The sequence below is a fragment of the Bos grunniens genome, chromosome 14 (assembly GCF_055505025.1).
Source record: "Bos grunniens cultivar Pamir isolate PY7600 chromosome 14, Bosgru_T2T1.0, whole genome shotgun sequence".
NCBI classification, from domain to species: domain Eukaryota; kingdom Metazoa; phylum Chordata; class Mammalia; order Artiodactyla; family Bovidae; genus Bos; species Bos grunniens.
In genome coordinates, this window is record NC_141178.1 from 65,325,664 (window position 1) to 65,349,648 (window position 23,985).

The window sequence follows — 23,985 nt, forward strand, 5'->3', positions numbered from 1 at the left end:
TATTCTTCATTTGCAAGGTCAAGATAACGAGCCATCTTATCAGTGAGACCCCACATGGGCCCTATCACATAGACCATTATCTTGCAAGACAACATACGCCCACCCTGGGATCTCACTCCACCTCCTCTCTTGGCCACCAGAACAATAACTAGCATCAAGTTACAATATCATCAGCCCAGGGAAGTGCTGGACCTGCTACAAGAGGCCTAAGTGCCAAAGGAGATACCAGATCTAGCCAAACCACACCAACAGGAACCAGGAAGGAATGTATAGGACTGCTGCTGCTGCTGCTGCTGCTAAGTTGCTTCAGTCATGTCCAACTCTGTGCGATGCCAGAAACGGCAGCCCACTAGTCTCTGCCATCCCTGGGATTCTCCAGGCAAGAACACTGGAGTGGGTTGCCATTTCCTTCTCCAATGCATGAAAGTGAAAAGTGAAAGTGAAGTCACTCAGTCGTGTCCAAGTCTTAGCGACCCCATGGACTGCAGCCTACCAGGCACTTCTGTCCACGGGATTTTCCAGGCAAGAGTACTGGAGTGGGTTGCCATTGCCTTCTCTGATGTATAGGACTAGATACTGGATGTTCTGTCCAAAGAAAAAGAAGAATATTAAGTTAAAAAATAATAATAAAGTCAAATAGGGAAGAATCTATAGGCCCAATAGTTACCGAGTCCAAGCTCACTCTGCTTGCCACACAACAGGTCAACAAAGAGGACTGCAGACTAATGTTTCAAAGTCACCATCTTATAAGGGTCTAGATGCCAGAATCTTTTATAGGACACAGATTGGGGGAGATGAGGAAATAAAGCAAAAAGATTGTTAATCTTGCAAATTTCTCCTAAAATAGTCAGTCTTGGGGGCGGGGGGAGGATGTGTTAATTTATTCCTTCCTGTAGCCACCCACAGGTGAACAGGGTCAGGATATTTCCCTGAACAAAGGCACTTGGTTTAGCATTCAGGCAGAGGGACAGGGTTCCCCGAGGAAGGCCATTATGGTATAAACGGTATCCTTAAAGTGAACAAAAGCAACAGGAAGCAAAGGTTAAAGTAAAAGAAACAGCTCCAATACTTAGATTTTGTTCTTCCCTATAACACATGATGGAATAGAAAAGAGACCAAGCATGGCCTCAGACGGGTTGGTTCAGCATGTGTAGCCAAGCCAATATGGAGCCCAGCTGACTTACAGCCCCATGTAAACGTGACCCTCAAAGACAGTGAGGAGAAGCCCTTCTGTGGTCAGAGCTGCAAATGATGGTCATCCACTGTGTGTGTAAAGAGCCCAGGCAGTCATATGGGCAGTGGCAAAAGACTTGCCTAAGTCTTTTGACCAGGGGCCTGGGAAGGAAAAGATCAAAAGATTGGGGGAAAGGAGGGCAGGAAGGGGCAGGAATTCACACTGAATGAAATCAACACACAGTCCAGGCACAGGTTCGCCATCATAGCTCTCAGGTCGTGGCCAACACCACCATCCATGGGCTTTCAGTCTTAGATTCACCAAAATGGACTCTGAAGTACATCATTTCAGTCCAACAAACTTGACTTTAAAGCAACAGAGGGGGCTTTGCTGATAGTCCAGTGGTTAAGAATCTGCTGGCCAATGCACAAGACACGAGTTCAATCCCTATGCCAGGAAGATCCCACATGCCACGGGGCTAGTAAGTTCTTGTGCCACAGCTACAGAGCCCATGCCCTAGAGTCCAAGAGCCACAACAACTGATCCCTTGCTCTGAAACTACTGAAGCTTGCCCACATGCCTGGAGTCCCTGCTCTGCAATTGGAAAAGCCACTGCAATGACAAGCCCCAAAGAAAAGTAGCTCCCTCCCTCCACAACTAGAGAGAGCCTGAGTATAGCAATGAAGACCAAGGATAACCATTAATAAAAGTTATAAATAAATAAAGCAACAGAGGTGCAGGAATGGGCAGATGGCTGTTGGACCCACCAGGTAGAACTCACATCACACAGTCCAGAAATGCCAGCCTCATAGAGCAATGGAAAAGTGTGGTTTCGAGATAATATCCTGCAGTGTTATTCTTCAAGATGTGGTATGTACCCTACACCAATGAGCATTTTATGGTGCTCTTTATCCAGCAAATAAAATACATGGGTTCAGAAACCAAAGGCTGGAAATGGGAATAGTCCCACTGACAGTCGTTCTCACCAATACACTTGCTGTGAACTTAGAAGCAAGCGGGTCACAGAGGAACAAGGGTGCACTTTAGTGGATCCTGGGGTTCAGTGTTCAGAAATCATCTTCAGGACCAAGGTACTCACTCCCCAGCTTCCAGAGAGCTGACTGCTGATGGCTTCTAACTACATGCCTCTCTGGGACCTGCCTTTGGTCTAAGGGAGTTGCCTAGCCCAGGTTATACCCTCTCCAAAGGGGCAGCCCACAAGGAGGACTGTTCATGCCTGGGTCCCAAAGCCTGGTTCCCTTGCCTCAGAAAAGCCTTCTGAGCTCCAAAGCTCACTACAGATCAATTGAGGGCTCCTTTGCAACTCTATCCACATTGAACCTTTCTCTCTGCCCAGGCCTACTTTCCCCCTTCCTTATGTGTGTCAGAATAACATGTGTTCTCCAATAAGCCTCCTACATATAAATCTCCATTTGAGATTCTGTTTCCAGAGAACACAACCTAGGAGACATGGTGAAGAGGTGGAAGAGACAGACAGGAAAGGGAAGAAGGCCAAGGAAGGGTGCATTAATGAGAGAGTAACAGGTGTGGGCAGCTGGACCCAGATCTTTCTGGGTATCCTCTGAGGATCACTACACAGACATTTCAATTTGTACACAATTCTTCACATATGTACCAGAAATCTAAAATATCATGTAGTTGTGATTCATAACAGTTATTCCAGTGACTTCCAGCTTAAAATTTGGAGCAAACTTTCCTTAACAGGATATCAAGTACCAATATCTTCAAATATTGATATGTTGTTACATCATAAGTCCCACTGATTCACAATTTAATATCATATACACTACATACCCAAACTGTCAATCGTTCACAGCACATTAACCAAGTTACTAGGAAAACTGGACTACCACGACCAAAGATGTTATAGTATAGTGCACAAAATTCTGACCAGGAGAGCCAAGATCAAAAAGTGGTTTGCTGTAGGAAATAATTCTACCAAAACGATATGGGAAGAGAAGTAATTTAAAGTGTTCAAGACATTAAATGCACAACTGACTCCAAACTGCCATTTAGTATGCTTTTGTGTTACAGGATATAAAAGCTACCCCCCATCTATGGAATGTTAAGCTGACACCCAAGACAATCAAAGCCTCCCGTATCCAATATCCCACTATTTTCTGGCTGTACCAAAAAATAAATAACCAGCAAATGATTTCACCTCTTAAAAAAAAGCATTTACACTTAAAAAATGGGATGAGGTGGGATTCCCTCCTTTTTAAAAATGTTTCTAGAGCTACTAAAAAACTTGCATTTACAAAATAGTTGATAAAAATATTCCTCTGGATTGTACAAGATGGGAAACAGGGACCACTGACAGGACTCGGTATGTGGTTATTAATCAGACTTGGCTTCTTTCTCTTCTGCTTCATCAGAGGCTGGGCTCTCCTCGTTTTTAGTCTCTCCATTTTCTGCAGGTAAGTCTTCTTTAGTCTCCTGGTTGGCCACTTCCGCCTGTTTTCCCTTTGCTTCTCTTTTCCCTTTTGTTTGCACTTTTTTGTCTGAAGATTTATCCTTTCCCGCCGCCTTTTTTGGCTTCGTTTCCACTTTTGCAGGAGCCGGTTTAGCTGACAACCTCGCCGACCTCCTCTTGGGCTCCTCCTTCGCCGCCCCCTCGGCGGAGCTGACCTTCCTCTTGGGCATCGTGGCGACGGGGCGGGCGAGAGCCGGGTGCCTGAGGGCCGCGGCGCGCCGAGAGCCTTCGCGAAGCTGAGTAGCCTGACCGCTGCCGCTCCTCCCGCCGCCCGAGCTGCTGGGACCCGCGGCGGGGGTGGTCTCTGGGTATCCTCTGAAAGCCTCCATTGACTATACCTCAGAAGAGCCTGAATCAGGAATTAAAAAAAAAAAAAAAAACAGGACACTTATCCACCAATTTCCTTCCCCCTTTGATGATCGCCCCTGGGAATTAAGTCTCTGACATTTCTGACTTGCTTCCCCACCCCAACAAGTGGTCCCAGCCTCCTTCATTGGCCAGGGGACAGCCCCAGTCAGAGAAACAAGATGCTGGGGTTAAGGTACCCTGGCCATGGATGGAAGATGGAAGCTGTCCGCTAAAGCTTCCGCTGGTCACCTGAGTGAGCAACAGTGTATGAGTGGGGCAGAGACATCATCTGCTAACAGGTAGTGATAGTACACTTCAGGGTTACCATGAGGATTAAATAAGATTTCACAAGTCTACAGTTTTAGTATGGGGTCTGGAGGAAAGCAAAGATTCAACAAATGGTCATCTCCAACCTCTGTAGAGTTGACCCTTGAACAACATGGGTTGAACAGAACCAGTCCACTTACACGCAGATTTTTTTTTTTTTTCCAATTAATACATACAGTACTACATGATCCGTGGTTGGTTGAATTCACAGATGTGGAACCCATAGATAGGGGAAGGCCAGCTAAGGGACTTGAGCATTGTCATATTTTGTTATCTACTGGTTGGTCCTGGAATATATATAGGCTTCCCTGGTAGCTCAGCTGGTAAAGAATCTACCTGCAATGCAGGAGACCCCAGTTCAATTCCTGGGTCAGGAAGATCCCCTGGAGAAGGCATAGGCTACCCACTCCAGTATTCATGGGCTTCCCTGGTGGCTCAGATGGTAAAGAAACTGCCTTCAGTGAGGAAGACCTGGGTTCAATCCCTGGGTTGTTAAGATTCCCTGGAGGATGGCATGGCAACCCACACCAGTATTCTTGCCTGGGGAATCCCCATGGACAGAGGAGCCTGGTAGGCTACAGTCCATGGTGTCACAAAGAGTCGGACACAACTGAATGACTAGGCATGCACACACACACACACACACACACACACATATAAATTTAAAAAGCCAGCAAGGGGCCAGGTATGAACATATATGTTAATATATAATATTAATATTATATTATATTAATATACATATTCATCCCTGCTCCCTTGCTGGATTTTTTTTCTTCATGTAGGTAAATACGAAGGAAAGGATTTTTAAATTAAATAGCAATAGGGTATCAGAGCCCCTAAAAGGTAAACTTTACCAGCACACAAAATGTTATCAACTCAGCCTCCTCACAAATATTAAAGAGGCAGTTAACGGTATCTGCCATGTGGCCTTCCTTCTAACTGACCTAACATAAACAGCACTTGCCCTTGCCACTGAGCAATCAGCTCTTTGCAAGTCTGTATCATAGCAACATCCAGCTGAACTTTCAAGAGTACTGAAGCATCCCTTTGGTGGCTACAGTTGTCCTAGCAGCAAGATGGAACTGAAGGAAAATCCCCACTGAGTGATCAGTGTACTGGAACTCAGGGGCCTGAATGTCCCACACACTTGACACATGAGCTTGACCAGCCTCTTGATTCCTCTGAGCCTTGATTCTCTCACCTGTAAACCAAGCCCTTGGACTCTATTCATTTGTTTATTCATTTAACAAATATTTGCTGAGCACCTGGTAGATGCCAGACTCAAAGCCACTGAGGAGGGGAAGGAAGGTAGCCAATCTTCAGGGTTTTTTCCCAAATTTCACTGGGACTTGGAATGGCACATGTGCAAAAATATGGAAATATGTCCCCAAACCAGCATTTCCCACATGCCATTCAAGTACCATCTCATAGCCAAACCCTCCATCATGTTGCTAATGACCCTCTTTCCCATCACCTTCTTGGTAAAAAACAAAAACAAAAAAAACACAGTTGTTTGGAGTCCTCCCCTTGCCCACCCAAAAGAGGTCATGGAGGAAGAGAGCTGGAAGGAACGTGGGTTTGCCCAGGGTTGCTGAGTCAGCCGGACTCCTCCCTGCTCCCAGTCCTGTGCTCCTCGACCCTCCCCTCTTCTCCAGGGAGCCACGCCTCCACAGGGCTGGCTTCAATGCTGATCTGCATTTTGCACGCTCTGTCGGAATGAATTTTGGGATCTCACTAGTCCCCTCAGCAAAATATCAGGTGGAAGTGGACCAGACTTGGATGCAAAGGACAATTATATAATTTGCCTAAGTCCCAGAAATGCCACAGCCTCTGCTAGTTCTCGTTTTCCCTTTCATCCCTTTCCCTAAGAAGCCTAGGAAATTAATTCCACAGCCTAGCAACTAAACCCACACATAACCTTTCAGCAACTGAGGGTGCTTTCTTCACACGCTGGGAGACTGACTGCAAACGTGGCTCCAAGACGAAATTCCTTTTGCTTCTCATTGTCCCTTGGACTGCAAGGAGATCCAACCAGTCCATTCTAAAGGAGATCAGCCCTGGGTGTTCTTTGGAAGGAACGATGCTAAAGCTGAAACTCCAGTACTTTGGCCACCTCATGCGAAGAGCTGACTTATTGGAAAAGACTCTGATGCTGAGAGGGACTGGGGGCAGGAGGAAAAGGGGACAACAGAGGATGAGATGGCTGGATGGCATCACCGACTTGATGGACGTGAGTTTGAGTGAACTCTGGGATATAGTGATGGACAGGGAGGCCTGGTGTGCTGTGATTCATGGGGTCGCAAAGAGTCGGACACGACTGAGCGACTGAACTGAACTGAACTGACAGTGTTAATGGGAGTGAGACTGTCACATGTATATTAATAACTATAGATATAACTGTCGGAGAAGGCGATGGCACCCCACTCCAGTACTCTTGCCTAGAGAATATCATGAACAGAGGAGACTGGTAGGCTGCAGTCCATGAGGTTGAGAAGAGTCGGACACAACTGAGCGACTTCACTTTCACTTTTCACTTTCATGCATTGGAGAAGGAAATGGCAACCCACTACAGTGTTCTTGCCTGGAGAATTCCAGGGACGGTAGAGCCTGGGGGGCTGCTGTCTATGGGGTCACACAGAGTTGGACACTGAAGCGACTTAGCAGCAGCAGCAGCAGCAGCAGCATAGAAATAACTGTAGACACTATACACACTATTATGTCATTACATATGCATGTTATTATATCATGTATATAAATTTTATATTATATAAGTTAGTATTTACATACAATATATTTTATATAATATATTCAGTTCAATTCAGTCACTCAATCATGTCCGACTCTTTCTGACCCCATGAATCGCAGCACGCCAGGCCTCCCTGTCCATCACCAACTCCCAGAGTTCACTCAAACTCACGTCCATCAAGTCGGTGATGCCATCCAGCCATCTCATCCTCTGTCATCCCCTTCTCCTCCTGCCCCCAATCCCTCCCAGCATCAGAGTCTTTTCCAATGAGTCAATTCTTCCCATGAGGTAGACAAAGTACTGGAGTTTCAGCTTTAGCATCATTCCTTCCAAAGAACACCCAAGACTGATCTCCTTTAGAATGGACTGATTGGATCTCCTTGCAGTCCAAGGGACTCTCAAGAGTCTTCTCCAACACCACAGTTCAAAAGCATCAATTCTTCGGCACTCAGCCTTCTTCACAGTCCAACTCTCACATCTATACATGACCACTGGAAAAAACATAGCCTTGACTAGATGGACCTTTGTTGGCAAAGTAATGTCTCTGCTTTTCAATATGCTATCTAGATTGGTCATAACTTTCCTTCCAAGGAGTAAGCGTCTTTTAATTTCATGGCTGCAATCACCATCTGCAGTGATTTTGGAGCCCCCCAAAATAAAGTCTGACACTGTTTCCACTGTTTCCCCATCTGTTTCCCATGAAGTGATGGGACCAGATGCCATGATCTTCGTTTTCTGAATGTTGAGCTTTAAGCCAACTTTTTCACTCTCCACTTTCACTTTCATCAAGAGGCTTTTTAGTTCCTCTTCACTTTCTGCCATAAGGGTGGTGTCATCTGCATACCTGAGGTTATTGATATTTCTCCCAGCAATCTTGATTCCAGCTTGTGCTTCTTCCAGCCCAGCGTTTCTCATGATGCATATAAGTTAAATAAGCAGGGTGACAATATACAGCCTTGACGTACTCCTTTTCCTATTTGGAACCAGTCTGTTGTTCCATGTCCAGTTCTAACTGTTGCTTTCTGACCTGCATATAGGTTTCTCAAGAGGTAGGTCAGGTGGTCTGGTATTCCCATCTCTTGAAGAATTTTCCACAGTTTATTGTGATCCACACAGTCAAAGGCTTTGCAGAAAGAGATGTTTTTCTGGAACTCTCTTGCTTTTTCCAGGATCCAGCGGATGTTGGCAATTTGATCTCTGGTTCCTCTGTCTTTTCTAAAACCAGCTTGAACATCTGGAAGTTCACGGTTGACGTATTGCTGAAGCCTGGCTTGGAGAATTTTGAGCATTACTTTACTAGCGTGTAAGATGAGTGCAATTGTGTGGTAGTTTGAGCATTCTTTGGCACTGCCTTTCTTTGGGATTGGAATGAAAACTGACCTTTTCCAGTCCTGTGGCCACTGCTGAGTTTTTAATTTATATAATAATTTAATAACATGTTGTTATACGATCATTAATAATTAAGTAATAATAAGAGCATTTTTGATTAAATATTAATAATAATTGGGCTTCCCTGGTGGCTCAGACAGTAAAAAGTCTGCCTGCAATGCAGGAGACCCAGGTTCGATCCCTGGGTCAGGAAGATCTCCTGGAGAAGAGAATGGCAACCCACTGCAATATTCCTGCGTGGAGAATTCCATGGACAAAGGAACCTGAAGAGCTACAATCATGGGGTCACAAATAGTCGGACACAACTGAGCACCTATCACTTTCATTAATAGTAATTAAATAAATGATAATTGAATAATAAATAGCAATCATATGTGATAAATAAATAATTAACTATGTGCATGCATGCTAAGTCGCTTCAGTCATGTCTGACTCTGTGCGACCCTATGGACTGAAGCCTGCCTGGGTCCTCTGTCCATGGGATTCTCCAGGCAAGAATACTGGAGTAAGTTGCCATGACCTCATCCAGGGGATCAAAAATTATATTTTATACGAATTATTAATAAATACTGTGTACATATATGATATATGTAATTTAAATAGAGTTTGAGCAAACTCCCAGAGATAGTGTAGGACAGGGAAGCCTGGCGAGCTGCAGTCCGTGGAGTCGCAGAATTGAACACGACTGAGCAACTGAACAACAACAAATTTAAACTGTGACCGCCCCCGCCCCCCCAGATGGCCAACGTTTTATTTTCTACACCTGATCTAAACTTATTCACCAGCTTCTTCCTCAAGGGAGCAGGAACTCACCACCTGAAGGGCTCTTGGTCTCTTCCAGTTGCAAACAGCATCTTTGAAGCTGAGTCACCGAGAGCGAAATGTTCAGTCTTCCAGGCTGTCTTCCCTGCCTGCTGTGGTGCACAGCTTTGTCTCAGTGACTAGTGACCAGAGGAGCTGGGGAGTCTTCCCTGGGAGGGAGCTGGGCTGGGCTGGAGCCAGAGAGCCCAGCCTGGAAGTCTCCTCAGGTGCAGGGAATCCTCTCCCAACCTTTGAGATAATAAGCCACCACCACTTTCTGAAGTCTGGTTATGGCCCTTTGCCTCAAGCTGAAAAGTCTCGGGTTAATAGGTCCCGAACCCAAGCCTCTGCTGAAGCAGCCGTTATTTATTTCCGGTTCCGCATCTCCCCCACTGTATTCACTTCCTAGGGCCGCCGTAGCCAACTCCCACAAACTTACGACGACAGAAATTTATCCTCTCACAGTTTTGGAGGCCAGAAATCCAAGATCAAGGTGTCCGCAGGACCTCACTCCTCGCGAAGCCGTAGGCTCGAAGGCAAGATTCCGTCCTTTCCTCTTCCACCTTGAGGCGGCCCTCGCCTCACTGGACCTGGACTGGCACACTCCAGTCCGCCGCCATCTTCACAGGGCCTTCTTCACCCTGCCCTGTGTCTCAGTCTCCCCCTCCTCTCTCTCCTGAGGATGCCAATCATTGCATACAGGGCTCGCCCTCAGTCCACTGTGATCTAATTGCTAGATCCTTAACTTGGTTTTATCTGCAAAGACTCTATTTCTAAATTTTTTCCCATTCACAAATTGAGGGGTTAAGACTTATACATACCTTTGGGGGCCACGTTTCAACCCAGTATACTTTCCAAGGACTGTCTGGGAATTAATGAACCCCCCACTCCCCCACACTCACAGGCATAGAGAAATCCTCTTATCTAGTGAGAAGGCCCCCTCAGCTGTTTCCCACCAACCATGAGGTACCTTGATGAAGCTGGACTTTTTTGTAAGGTTTGTGGTCCCGCAGGGCACGTCCTGGACAAGAGAGTTATTTCTACTAGGAGATGCCTGAAAATTCATCTGGAGTTTCTAGCCAACGTTCCAACTGCCTGATTTTCTCTGTCCTTCCCCAATCGCCTTTCTTCCTGACATTGGGGCCATCTCACCACCCCCCACCCCTGCGGAGGAGTGTAATGAAAAGTGAAATGAACTAATTGAGAAAAGCTGAATCTGAACTCCAGGTCTGACATTTACTCACTACATGGCCTTAGGCAAACCATTGCTTCCGTTCTGAACTCTTCCACTCCACACCCCAACCAACAGAGAGAACCACCCCCTCCCCGACCTCCAACCCCCTTCCCACCTGAGGAAAAATTTACTGCTACTCAGTATTCACCCTGATGCAGCTCCCAGGTGCCAGACATCTCCAGCTAAGGGAAAGATGAGTCATGCCCAAGTCCTGCCCACAATTCAAAAACCACCTAGTCGTGTCTCCCTGCCTGCTTCTCATCCTGACTCCCCGAACCAAGGATCAAGCACCTGCCCATGGCCTCAGATAAATACTGGACCATATTCTTAGCTGATTACCCACCCGGTTCTACGAGACGTTCAGGATTGTTCCATCATCTCAGTATCATCTCACACCTGTCAGAATGGCTATCATTAAAGAGAACACAAATAACAAGTATTGGAAAGGACGTGAAGAAAAGGGAAGTCCTCTTACACTGTTGGTGAGAATGAAACTTGGTACAGCCACTGTGGAGAGTAGTATGGTGGCTTCTCAAAAAGCTAAAACTAGAACTACCATCAGTCAGTCAGTCAGTTCTGTCGCTCAGTCATGTCCGACTCTTTGCAACCCCGTGAATCACAGCACGCCAGGCCTCCCTGTCCATCACCAACTCCCGGAGTTCACCCAGACTCACGTCCATCAAGTCAGTGATGCCATCCAGCCATCTCATCCTCTGTCGTCCCCTTCCCCGTCTGCCCCCAATCCCTCCCAGCATCAGAGTCTTTTCCAATGAGTCAACTCTCCGCATGAGGTGGCCAAAGCACTGGAGTTTCAGCTTCAGCATCAGTCCTTCCAAAGAAATCCAGGGCTGATCTCCTTCAGAATGGACTGGTTGGATCTCCTTGCAGTCCAAGGGACTCTCAAGAGTCTTCTCCAACACCACAGTTCAAAAGCATCAATTCTTCGGCACTCAGCTTTCTTCACAGTCCAACTCTCACATCCATACATGACCACAGGAAAAACCATAGCCTTGACTAGACGAACCTTTGTTGGCAAAGTAATGTCTCTGCTTTTGAATATGCTATCTAGGTTGGTCATAACTTTTCTTCCAAGGAGTAAGCGTCTTTTAATTTCATGGCGCACAGAGCGTGGCCAAGAAGAGCTACCCCATGTCCGAGGTCAGGGGCAGAAGCCGGGAGGACACCATGCCCGAGGAGCGGCGGCCGAGAGGAGCTACCCCACATCCGAGGTCAGGGGCGGTGGCCGAGAGTGCCAGGCTGCGACAGTGCAGGAGCAGCCGAGAGGAGCTACCCCCACCCAAGGCCAGGGGCAGCGGCCGGGAGGAGCTGCCCCACGTTCGAGGAGCGGTGGCTGCACAGGCGCCAGAGGGACTAGAGGAGCTATTCCACGTTCAAGGTCGGGAGGGGCGGCGGTGAGGAGATACCCCTCGTCCAAGGTAAGGAGCAGCATCTGCACTTTGCTGGAGCAGCCGTGAAGAGATACCCCATGTCCAAGGTAAGAGAAACCCAAGTAAGACGGTAGGCGTTGCAAGAGGGCATCAGAGGGCAAACACACTGAAACCATACTCACAGAAAACTAGTCAATCTAATCATACTAGGACCACAGCCTTGTCTAACTCAGTGAAACTAAGCCATGCCTGTGGGGCCACCCAAGACTGGCGGGTCATGGTGGAGAGGGCTGACAGAATGTGGTCCACTGGAGAAGGGAATGGCAAACCACTTCAGTATTCTTGCCTTGAGAACCCCATGAACAGTATGAAAAGGCAAAATGATAGGATACTGAAAGAGGAACTCCCCAGGTCAGTAGGTGCCCAATATGCTACTGGAGATCAGTGGAGAAATAACTCCAGAAACAATGAAGGGATGGAGCCAAAGCAAAAACAATACCCAGTTGTGGATGTGACTGGTGATAGAAGCAAGGTCCAATGCTGTAAAGAGCAATATTGCATAGGAACCTGGAATGTCAGGTCCATGAATCAAGGGAAATTGGAAGTGGTCAAACAGGAGATGGCAAGAGTGAACATCGACATGCTAGGAATCAACGAACTAAAATGGACTGGAATAGGTGAATTTAACTCACATGACCATTATATCTACTACTGCGGGCAGGAATCCCTTAGAAGAAATGGAGTAGCCATGATGGTCAACAAAAGAGTCCAAAATGCAATACTTGGATACAATCTCAAAAATGACAGAATGATCTCTGTTCATTTCCAAGGCAAACCATTCAATATCACAGTAATCCAAGTCTATGCCCTAACCAGTAACACTGAAGAAGCTGAAGTTGAACAGTTCTATGAAGACCTACAACACCTTTTAGAACTAACACCCAAAAAAGATGTCCTTTTCATTATAGGGGACTGGAATGCAGAAGTAGGAAGTCAAGAAACACCTGGAGTAACAGGCAAATTTGGCCTTGGAATATGGAATGAAGCAGGGCAAATAGAGTTTTGCCAAGAAAATGCACTGGTCATAGCAAACACCCCCTTCCAACAACACAAGAGAAGACTCTACACATGGACATCACCAGATGGTCAACACCGAAATCAGATTGATTATATTCTTTGCAGCCAAAGATGGAGAAGCTCTACCAGTCAACAAAAACAAGACCAAGAGCTGACTGTGGCTCAGATCATGAATTCCTTATTGCCAAATTCAGACTTAAATTGAAGAAAGTAGGGAAAACCACTAGACCATTCAGGTATGACCTAAATCAAATCCCTTATGATTATACAGTGGAAGTGAGAAATAGATTTAAGGGACTAGATAGAGTGCCTGATGAACTATGGACGGAGGTTCGTGACATTGTGCAGGAGACAGGGATCAAGACCATCCCCATGGAAAAGAACTACCACATGACCCGGCAAGTCCACTCCTGGGTATGTATCTGAAAAAAACAATACTACAGTAATTAAAAGATACAAGCACCCCAATGTTCATAGCAGCATTATTTTTACAATTGCCATGTAAGTGCCTACCAAGAAGATGATACATATACCACACCTTCTTTAGATATTCTTTATATATATAATATATTAATATTAGATATATATTTTATATATTATATGTATCTTTTCTATATATATATATATATCTTTTATATTCATGTGTGCTAAGTCACTTCAATCCTGTCCAACTCTTTGCAACCCTGTGGACTGTAGCTCACCAGGTTCCTCTGTTCGAGGGATTCTCCAGGCAAGAATACTGGAGTAGGTTGCCATACCTTTCTCCAGAGGATCTTCCCAACCCAGGGAATGAATTCATGTCTCCTGCTTTTGCAGCCGGGTTCTTTACTGCTGAACCATAGATAGATAGATAGATAGATACTACTCAGCCATAAAAAAAAAAAGAATGACATTTTACCCATTGCAGAAACATGGATGGACTTTGAGTGAAATAAGTCAGATAGAGAAAGACAAATACTGTATTATATCACTTACATGTGGAATCTAGAAAATACAAACTAGTGAAAAATGACAGAAAAAAGAAGCAGCAGCAGCAGCAGCAGATGCTCAGATATAATGAACAAACCCGTGGTTCCCAGTGGAGAGGGAGGAGCCATGTAAGAATGCGGGAGTGTGAGGTACAAACTATTGGGTATGAGATAGGCTACAAGGATGTGTTGTACAACATGGGGAACATAGCCAATATTTTGCAATAAGTGTAAATGGATTATAACCTTTAAAAATTGTACAACAAATAATTTTTTTAAAGGGCAAAAAGAATTTAATATGGCAAAATAAAACCCCATCTGAGTCATCTCGGGCACCATACAAGTCCCAGCATCACCTGACACTTCTCTCTTTTTTTTTTAATATTTATTTATTTGGCTGTGTCAGGTCTTAGTTGCAGCAAGAGGGATCTTTCATTGCGGGCTCAGACTTCTCTCTAGTTGTGTCATGCAGGCTTAGTTGCCCAGCATATGGGATCTTTGTTCACCAAGCAGGGATCGAACCCCACGTCCCTTATATTGCAAGGCAGATACTTAACCACTGGACCACCAGGGAGGTCCCCATCCTAACACTTCTTTTCATACTGCCTGTACATCTCCTAATCAAAACCATCTCTCACCCTTTCTCTCCCCTTGAAACCTTTCCACAGACCCCTCTAGAACTCAGGTTTTCCCCCGCAAACTCCATCTCCTCTTCATCCTCAACCTCTTCTCTGAACATTCCTGCCACCTTGTTCTACTACCTAAAATGTAGCTAGTCCCTGGGAACACTAAGTCTTCCACTTAGTCCTCCACTAAGTCCTCCACTTAGTCTTCCACTAAGTCCTCCACTTAGTCTTCCACTAAGTCCTCCCAAACAATCTCTGTTGGGGGCCAGCATGAGGCACTCCGCCCGTGGCAAAGGTCATGAGGAAAGAGGCTCGACATATGCAAAGGTGGGATCGAGCCTCAGGAGTCCCCCTGGAAATCCTCGCGCATCTACCCCCATAACCAGAGCCTGCCTACTTTACTACTTTGTGCTCTCATCTACACCTCTGACTTTATGGGGGGCTGTCCCCCACCACCTCTTTCGGAGAAGGAGTTAACTTAGAGCTCCAGTTAATAAAAACTCCTGGGCATGAGAAGAGTGTTTTAACCTACAAACTCCTCTGAAGTTTCTCTAGCCTGCCTGACAGGCTTGTCCGGCCACATGTGATTGCTCACAGCCTCCCAACCATGAGAGGCACGAGATGCTTTAAACCCTCTAAAAACAGGTTCCTTAGAAAAGTTAGAAAGCTATAAGTATAATGGGCTGATTAGAAATTGTATTGGTGAAGAGTTTTTCATTTGTTGAACCAATTTTTGTTGCTAAGTCTCCACATCCCCTGCCCTTACACACATTAATGAATATATAGAAGAAATAAGTATTAACCTTTGATATTAATCACGTTAGACCTTAGGCTAAGTAAATTCTTTCCTTAATTAAAACCCACTACACCCTCACCCTATAGGAATGTAACTTTATCTGGTACCTTCGGAAGGTGGAGTCTTTTTTAAAAATAATCACCCCTGGAGAAATAAGTGTCCTGATTGACTGACCGCTGTCACAAGGAGAGGGTCATAAATTGTCAGCAGGCCCCCTGGCCAGAAGATGATGTAACACCCCTAAGACCTCTGTATACATTTGTATGAAGCACTTGACTTTGATAAAAGTCAGGACTGCTGACCCCGCGTGACTTTTGCATAACATCTCAGTGTATAAAAGTAGACCATGAAAAATAAAGAATTGGGATCAGTTCCTCGAAAGACTGGTCTCCCCATGTCTCTCTCTCTCTCAAACTCTGGCTGAGTCTCCATCTTACTTACCGCCATGCTTACTAATTATGCCTGGGCTTCTAAGATCCAACCGGGGAGGCCTCAGTGTCTCCTCTCCTTCAGGAGAACGGAAGGACGCCTGCGGCCTACGTAAGTGGTGCAAGCTTCTTGTCTTGAAGTTTTATTGATTTCCCGCGTAAACCAAGCTACTCAGCCTCTTTTCTCCACTGAATTTTCCTACTGAGCTATCCTTATTCCATTACTCTTTATATCTCTAATTAATATCTAATTGAAGCTATTGTATCCTGATCCTCGCCGACGCCGTCCCCACTTCGAACTCCCTGGATCAGCCGGGACTGGACCCTGGCAGGTGGCACCTGAGACAGGCGAATCGAAGGTAGGTCCCCAACCCTATTCCCCCAGTGTTGAATTTTAGGGATGGCTAGGACCCTACTCAGGGTGCCGCAGACCCCCCTGTAGGATAGACAGGGTGAGTAGGAGTGGGAAGTGTTGAAAGTGTTAAAGAGTTAGAGTTAGACAGAAAAAATGGTTTCTGAAGTTGAAAGGCCAAAGAAAAGCCTGATCTTTTGAAAGCTAAAAGCTTTATCTTCTATTATACTTAATTTTCTGACATGAGTAACACTGAATCAAATGAAAGACAGCTCTTTATAGGAGTAATTTTTTTTTCATTTGTACAAAAACAGTGTCCTTGATTTCCAGAAGAGGGTACTGTTAATTTAGATACTTGGGTGAAGGTAAAAAAAAAAAAACAACTGAAAACTTATCCTATAAATATGATTAAAAATGTTCTGGAGCCTCGTCATGAGGCTGTGGGATAGCCTATGGGAGAGGCTATAGCGGTGGATGGTAGTGGGTCTCCACCTTCTGCACAGATCATATTTTCTGCCATTGACGAAGAAAAGGAGGGAGACTGTGCTCTACCTCCTGAGGAGTGAGAGGGCTTACAGGACGCTGCGGCCAGGCGCTCTGGCGAGCCCCCTTTCCCTCTACACAAATTTTTTAAAATGTATCCAACAATTTCTGATTTAAGGCGACTACCCCACCTCTGCTCACACCTCCCAGGGCCTAGGAATTCCCCAGTTCACATCCAAAGCCTCCCAGAGCATTGCCTAAGGCTGAAAAAGATAAAAAGATTTATTTTAAACAAAGGAGCTTTTAAAAAATACACAATATACAGAGCCTGCTCCTTGCCGAAAACCCCCTCAGGGGGGCCTCACCCAAGCAAAAAAAAAAAGAGAGAGAGAGAAAAAAAATAAAAAGATTAAAAAAAAAGTGAAAAAGAAAAAAGGAAAGAAAATAGAGAAAAGATCTAAAGATAGAAAAAGAACTAAAGAGTGAAAATGAGAGAGGAACGGAGGAGGAAGGAATCAGGGAATGCAGCAAGATAGAGAAAGGAAAAAAGGAAGTTAGAAAAAGAGATAGAAAGAGAGGGAGGAGGGAAGAAAAAGTTAGAGAGAAAGAGGGTAAAGGGAAAGAAATGAAGGAAAGAGAAGGTAGCAAAAAAGGAAGGGGGAGAGAAAAGTGAGAAAGGCAGGAAGAGAGGGAGAGAGAAAGAGAGACAGTAAGAAGGAAGAAGGGAGAAAGAGGGAAACAAGAAGGAAATGATAGAAAGTAAAAGAGAAGAGAAGAGGAAGGAAAAAAAGATAGAGTGAGAGAAAGAAAACTTGAGAAAGATTTAAAGAGAAGAAGGAAGAAAAAATTAGCAGAGGAGAGAGGAGAGGACTTACAGGACACTGTGGCCAGATGCCCTGGCGAGCTCCCTCCTGCTCTGCGCAAACCTTAAAAAAAAACTTATCCACCACTTTCTGATTTAAGGCGATCGCCGCCGCCTCCGTTTGCGCCTTCCAGGGCCCAAAAGTTCCCCACTTTGCCACCAAAGCCTCTCAAAAGTGTTGCCTAAGCCTGAAAAAGATAAAAAGTTTTTTAAACAGTGGAGCTTTTAAAACAGACTGCGTACAATATGCAGAGCGTGCTCCTTACAAAAAACCCCCTCAGGGGGGTCTCACCTAGGCTAAGAGAAAAGCGAAATGGTAAGGGGATTTAGCAACAATATTAACCCCTAACGAGCTGGTTACTCCAATTCCAACGGGAGTGGCTGGTCCCCTACCTGAGGGCATTGTAGGATTTGTGCTGGGGCATAGCTTGCTTTCTTGAAAAAAAAGAAGAAAAGAAATTTCGGTGGTGCATGGTGTAGTAGATTCTGATTATATTGAAAAATTAAAGTTTTGACCTCGCCACCTACCAAAACTGTGCAAATTAATAAAGGTCAAAGAGTAACACAGCTTTTGCTTTTTACCTTAGTATCAGACAGGAAAAAACTTGACTTCTCAGGTTAGGAGCCACAGAGTATTTGGATTTAGTGATCTAGCCTTTTGGGTGCAGGAAATTAAAGCTCCAAGGCTTTTAAAAGATCTTTTAATTCAAGAAAATAAAATGTCAGGGCTATTAGACACAGGAACAGACGTCTCTTAACATTGCTGGGAAAGACTGGCCCAGCTCCTGGCCCACACATACTACTGAAAATGAGTTGGTGAGATTAGACAAAGTGGTATGCGGGGTGGGAATGCTGTAGAGAAAAAGGTGAGGGAGAGTTTAATACCCTGAAGAGTAGTGAGTTCCCCATTGCTGGAGGTATTCAAGCAAAGATTAGATGGTTGCTTGTCATCTAAAAAGCTATAGACCAGATTTAGGTTACAAAATGATAACTGGAGAAGCTTATAAAGATGTTGTGCAACACCTCTTTACTTGCTTCTCATATTTAGGTCTGCCAAAAGTTTTGAAAACTGATAATGCCCCTTTGAAGCGGAGAGATTGTTTACTAACTTTAAATGATTTCCAAAAATTATTAGGAGATGTTAATTGGATACGCCCACATTTAAAACTGACTACTGCAGATTTAAAGCCTTTGTTTGATTGCTTAAAAAGCGATCCTAATTCCAGTTCTAAGAAAAAGTTGACTAATGAGACAGAGTCGGCTCTTGTTAAAGTAGATGAGACTTTAAATGATCAGTTAATTAAGATTAATATTACCAAAAGATGAGATTAAATTATTCTTGCCACAAAACATGCACCTACAGGGTGCTTGTGACAAAAAGGCCCATTGGTTCCATCTACCAGTGACCCCAAGAAAAATAGTGTTATCTTATCCCAGCTTGGTGGCACAATTAATTATAAAAGGAGGAAAAAAGAAGTGTGGAACTTTTTAGAAAAGAAGTAGCAAATATAGTAATTCCATTCAATAAGGATCAACTGCAAGTCTTTTACAAAATAGTGATGATTGGCAAGTTGCCCTGATAGATTTCAGGGGTCAAATTTTGTTTCATTTGCCCTCAAGCCCCCACAGTAGTTAAAAGTTCAAAAATGTTAGATTGGCAATTTGAGGATACCTGTGGAACTTTCCAACTCTATGTAGTTCCTACGCTCCCCTTTACCCTATGGGGGAGGGACGTGCTATCTCAGATAGTCAGAGAAGGGTTTTCTCAATTTCTTAGTTATCAACAGGCGGAGTGCCTCACGCTGGCCCCCAACAAATCTCTTTTTTTTTTTTTTTTTTCATAATTCTTAACCCTCACAATGGAAAGGTGGAAACGGTATTCTCTTGGCTCCCCACTGCTTCTTCCAAACAATTTCTCCTTCTTGTCCCATTAAAAAATAATAACAAAAGCAAAAATAGGAAAAGAATAATCAGGGCCTCTTCTTCATTAGTTATTAAATATTTGAAATACTACCCAGGACTGGGAGCACACATTATAGGAGGCAAGAATCACAACCACCTTTGGAAAATATTTGGAATTGTTTCAAGTTTATAGAAAACACCCCCAGCCTTGCTTTCCCAGCCTTTCCAACCTGGATCCCTTTGGAGGTATCAGTTCCTGAAGCCGAGGCACAGAAGTGCCGTCTGGTCTACCCACACCTTCATGCACATCTCATGCACAACCAAACAGTTGTCAGCAGGCATGCCCCACAGGCCAAACAAAACTGCACCCACTACCTCACACATTTCCTTTTCCTTTCCTTGTCTCACCTCTTTCTCACTTTATTTCATTGTTTTTGCTGTCGGGGTTATTACTTTGGAATGCCCCTTGGAGGATCTTCAGGAGTAAAATTACCTCATTTAATTCAATGCATTGCTCCCGGAAGCAAGTTTTATTTCCTGTACTTGAATCTGGATGGTAAACAAGATGCTTCTCTTTTTCCCCATCCTCCTTCCCTGCCTCCCCTGGTGTCTCTGTGGTTAAGAGGGCTAACACATTTATAACACACCCTGTCATTTATGGAGACTTGGCCTGAAGCTTGGATGGAGAGAAACAGAAATTTCTGTACACATTTTATTCCACATATTCACAGAGGACAAGGCAGTGAACGAGTGGTTTTATTCAGGTGGTTTTATTCACATTTTTAGGGGGTTATTCTCCCAGGCTGAGTGAGTCAAAGAATAAGGTACAAGTTCTTTGATTTTATAAGGTTTTCAACCACTCCATTTTGTACACGAGAACTTTCTGTGCTGTGTAGCAAAGCAAAGGCAGCACTGGCCTTAAAATCACAAGTGTGATCTTTGGGTGCTCTTCTCCACCCATTCCAATAAGACTTGCATACCCAGTTCACCAATGGCTTGTCAAGGTCACCAGCACCTGCGTCTGGCCAAATCCACTGAAGGATTTTAGTTCTCGTCTTATTCAATATCTTCAGCAGCAAGTGACACTGTCTTCTCTTCATGAAACACTATTTCCCTTGGCTTCTGGACCATCAGTTTTGTTTCCCTCCTCCCAGTCTGTCTCGTCCCTTTCTCCTTTGCTAGGTTTTTTTTTTTTTTTTTTCCTGACTTTTGTATGTTGGGATACCCCACAACTCAATCCCAGTCTTTTTGTCTCCTCTATGTGAGGAAATGGCAATTCACACCAATATTCTTCCCTGGAGAATCCCATGGACGGAATCTGTTGGGCTACATACAGTCCATGGGGTCATAAAAGTCAGACAAGACTGAGCACACATGCACAGGTATGTAATCTCATCCAACCCCAAGGCTTCAGAGGCAACCTGTATGCTGTTGATTCCTGAATTTTACCTTCAAACCCATCATTTGTCTTACTAGGAATCTCAGACCCAACACACCCAAAATGGCATTCCTAATTTTTCCCCTCAAACCTAGCCTTCTTTCAGTCTTCTCCAACTCAGCACATGATACCACCATTCCCTAAGATGTTCAGTCCAAAACCCTGGAGTCTTTCTTAACTTTTCATTCATTCCTACTTACTTGCCTACATTTACTCAATCAGTAAGTCCTCCCAGCTCTACTCCAAATCTGACCTATTTCAACCACCTCAACCACTACCACTCTGGCCATCTTTGTTTTGCCTTGATTATTGCAAGTCTCCTGTGGTAGATCACACCATAGTTTCCAAGTATTCACTGTTCCTCTTGGTGCAGGATTATATTTCCCCACCTCCGGTGATGCCAGGGTTAGTCACATGACTTCATTCAGTCAAGGAAATGTGAAGGATGTGATGTGTGTCACTTTGAGGCAAGAGAGTGCAGAATTTGCATGTGATTCACCATCATCATTTTTGTCTCTACCATGAAACCAATGAATGTTGCATACAGAGGCACATATTCTAGAGTGGAGGTGATGTGGAGTAGAGCTACAAGACAGGAAGCATCGTTACTCTGGTCTTACTCAGCCTATCCTGACCAATACACTTACCAACCTGACTCCCGACTTCTATGTCACTCCCCTCCCCCACCACCCGGCCAGCAAACACTCCACAGAGGGGTATTTTGAAAAGGTAAATCAGATCATGTCATTTCCCCACTCAAAGTCCTCCAAGGGCTTCCACCTAACTCAGACTAAAACCCAACCTGCTCATGGTATTCTATAAACCCTTTTTGGTTGAGTCCTTCCCCATCACTCTGACAGCATCTCTTGTCCATCTTCCTCTTGCTCACTCCTCTGCTCCACAGTGGCTGTGATGGTTAATTTTACATGTCAACTTGACTGTTTCATAGGATACCCAGATATTTGGCTGAAAGTCATTTCCGGGTGTGCCTGTGAAGGTATTTCCAGATTAGCATTTAAATCAGCAGAGTGTGTAAAACAGATTGTCATTCCCAATATGGGTGGGCCTTATCCAATTGATTCAGAGACTAAAAAGAACAGAAAAAGTGGAGGAAGGGAGAATTTGTCCTCCTCTCCTTGACTGAGCAGGGACATGGGTCTCCTGCTCTTGGACTGGAACTTACTCCTCATTGGCTCTCCTGAGTACTGAATGTCAAGCCTTTGGATTCAGACTGAATTACACCACAGACTCTTCTGGGTTTCCAGCTTACAGACAGCAGATCATGGGGTTTCTCAGCCTCCAAAGTCAAAACATTGGTTCCGTTTCTCTGGGGAACCTTGACTAATACATTTCCTTTGTTGCTGTTTCTTGAATATGCCAAAACCTATCCACTCCAAGAAAAGACAGAGACGTGCTGACAGCATGTTGAAGAATCGAACCTTTGGAAAGTAACTTGGTTTAGATCCAGTCATGAGGGTGAGCCTCTAGTTTTCTTTAAAAAGGAAGAAGAAAGTCTTAAACTTCACTCTCTCTCTCCCTCTCTCTCTTCCTCTCTTCACCATGAGATGACGCAGCAGGAAGCCAAGCCAGGACTTCTTTGGCGGTCCAGTGGGTAAGACTCCATCTGCCAATGCCAGGGACATGTATATGATCCCTGGTCTGGGAAGAGTCCATATGCTGTGGAGCAACTAAGACCGCAAGCCATAATTACTGAAGCCACTGAAGCTGGTGCCTAAAACCTGAGCTCTGCAACAAGAGAAGCCATCGCAAAGAGAAGCCCACACACGGCAACAAAGAGTAGCGCCCCCTCACTGCAACTGGAGAAAGCCCTCGCACAGCAAGGAAGACTCAGTGCAACCAGACAGACAGAAAGAAAGGAGAAAAAAGAATCTAAGCCAGGAAGCAGTCATCACCAGGAAACTTTCATATCTGCTGGCACCTTGATCTTGGAGTTCCCGGCCTCCAGAACTATGAGAAATAAAATATCTGTTGCTTAAACCACCCTGCCTATATAGTATTCTGTTATGGCAGCCCAAACAGATTGACAACACCTAAAATTATGTGTATATAACTTTGATGAAAATGGAAACCAAATTTTGAAATGATCATGCATCAACAATAAATTAAAAGGATGATTTTAATTTGGCTTCCCTCGTTGTGTGCACACAGATACATAGCACCATTTGGGCAATACATTTTGCAAAGCATCTAAATGCATGAAAATATTTCAGGGAAGTGATAATCATGGCCTGGGCCAATCTGTCTTTTGTAAATAGTTCTCAGGGAAGTATACTAATTAGAGCTAGGATAGGCAAATGATACAGCAACCCATCAATCAACAGCCTCGCTGCTCATCTACTGAATATATAGCAACAGATAGTCAACCTTCTGTGGGATAAACAAGCAAGTGGAAGTTTCTGGCACTAAAAATGTTATTATTCAAGGAAAGACATGGGACATAAATTTCTGTAAAGTTAAATGACAGTATCAATTTATAAATAATACTTCATCAAAAAGTAAAAAGATGTCATAAGATTATGTAAGACTTTCACTAAATAAAGTACAGAAGAGTTATTGTATAGAAGAAAGAGAAATCGAGATTCAGAGAAGGGATCTCAGAGGAAAGAGATGAGAAGTAGGTCTTGAAAGATGGGCTACACACGAATGGATGGGGGAAAGGAGGAATTCAAAATGTGGATCCATTTAAACAAGATGTGGTCTTGGCACCATGAAAAAATTTCCAGGTCTGGAGCCAACACATTAGAATATAAGTCTACTAAGCAGAGTTCAAAGGCAAAGTTTTAGCCTTTGGCCAGAGGAAAACCACTTATTCAGAAAAAAATAATTCCATCACCCCCAGTGAGGCCAAGAATCCAGTCAGGTGCCCTGCTAGGGTATATATCATCTTTTATGAGATTAAAAAAAAACCCAGGGATGGTTTCTGATCAATGTTACAGGCCCAAATTACACATAAACGGCAATTGCCTCTTAGCAAAATCATTAATTAGGGCTGACTTGATTTTATCATGAATAATAAAAATTAAAATATGCTTGTGGACTTCTGCACTTCAATAAAAGTATGGGGTGTGATTTATTGGTGAGAGTATTCTCCAAGGGAATATAAATATGTAATTTATATAAAGTTCAAATAC

At 44.3% G+C, this 23,985-nt stretch overlaps 1 long non-coding RNA gene and 1 pseudogene across 5 annotated transcripts; one reads left to right on the plus strand and one right to left on the minus strand.

The window, feature by feature from the left end:
• Positions 1–2,875: 2,875 nt before the first annotated feature.
• Positions 2,876–10,367, minus strand: LOC147359563 (non-histone chromosomal protein HMG-14 pseudogene; annotated as a pseudogene). Of its 3 annotated transcripts, none has more exons than XR_015140887.1 (2): positions 10,250–10,367; positions 2,876–4,017 (listed from the first exon to the last, which is right to left on the minus strand). The product of XR_015140887.1 is annotated as a non-histone chromosomal protein HMG-14 pseudogene, transcript variant X1 (transcript). The 3 variants fall into 3 exon arrangements; XR_015140888.1 differs by lacking the exon at positions 10,250–10,367 and adding an exon at positions 10,101–10,123; XR_015140889.1 differs by lacking the exon at positions 10,250–10,367 and adding an exon at positions 9,292–9,907 and having other exon boundaries at positions 3,146–4,017.
• A 2,578-nt stretch (positions 10,368–12,945) lies between these two features.
• On the plus strand, positions 12,946–22,974 carry LOC147359564 (uncharacterized). Of its 2 annotated transcripts, XR_015140891.1 has the most exons (3): positions 15,088–15,908; positions 16,054–16,155; positions 22,399–22,974. It is a non-coding gene; the product is annotated as an uncharacterized LOC147359564 (long non-coding RNA). The 2 variants fall into 2 exon arrangements; XR_015140890.1 differs by having other exon boundaries at positions 12,946–16,155.
• Positions 22,975–23,985: the final 1,011 nt, after the last annotated feature.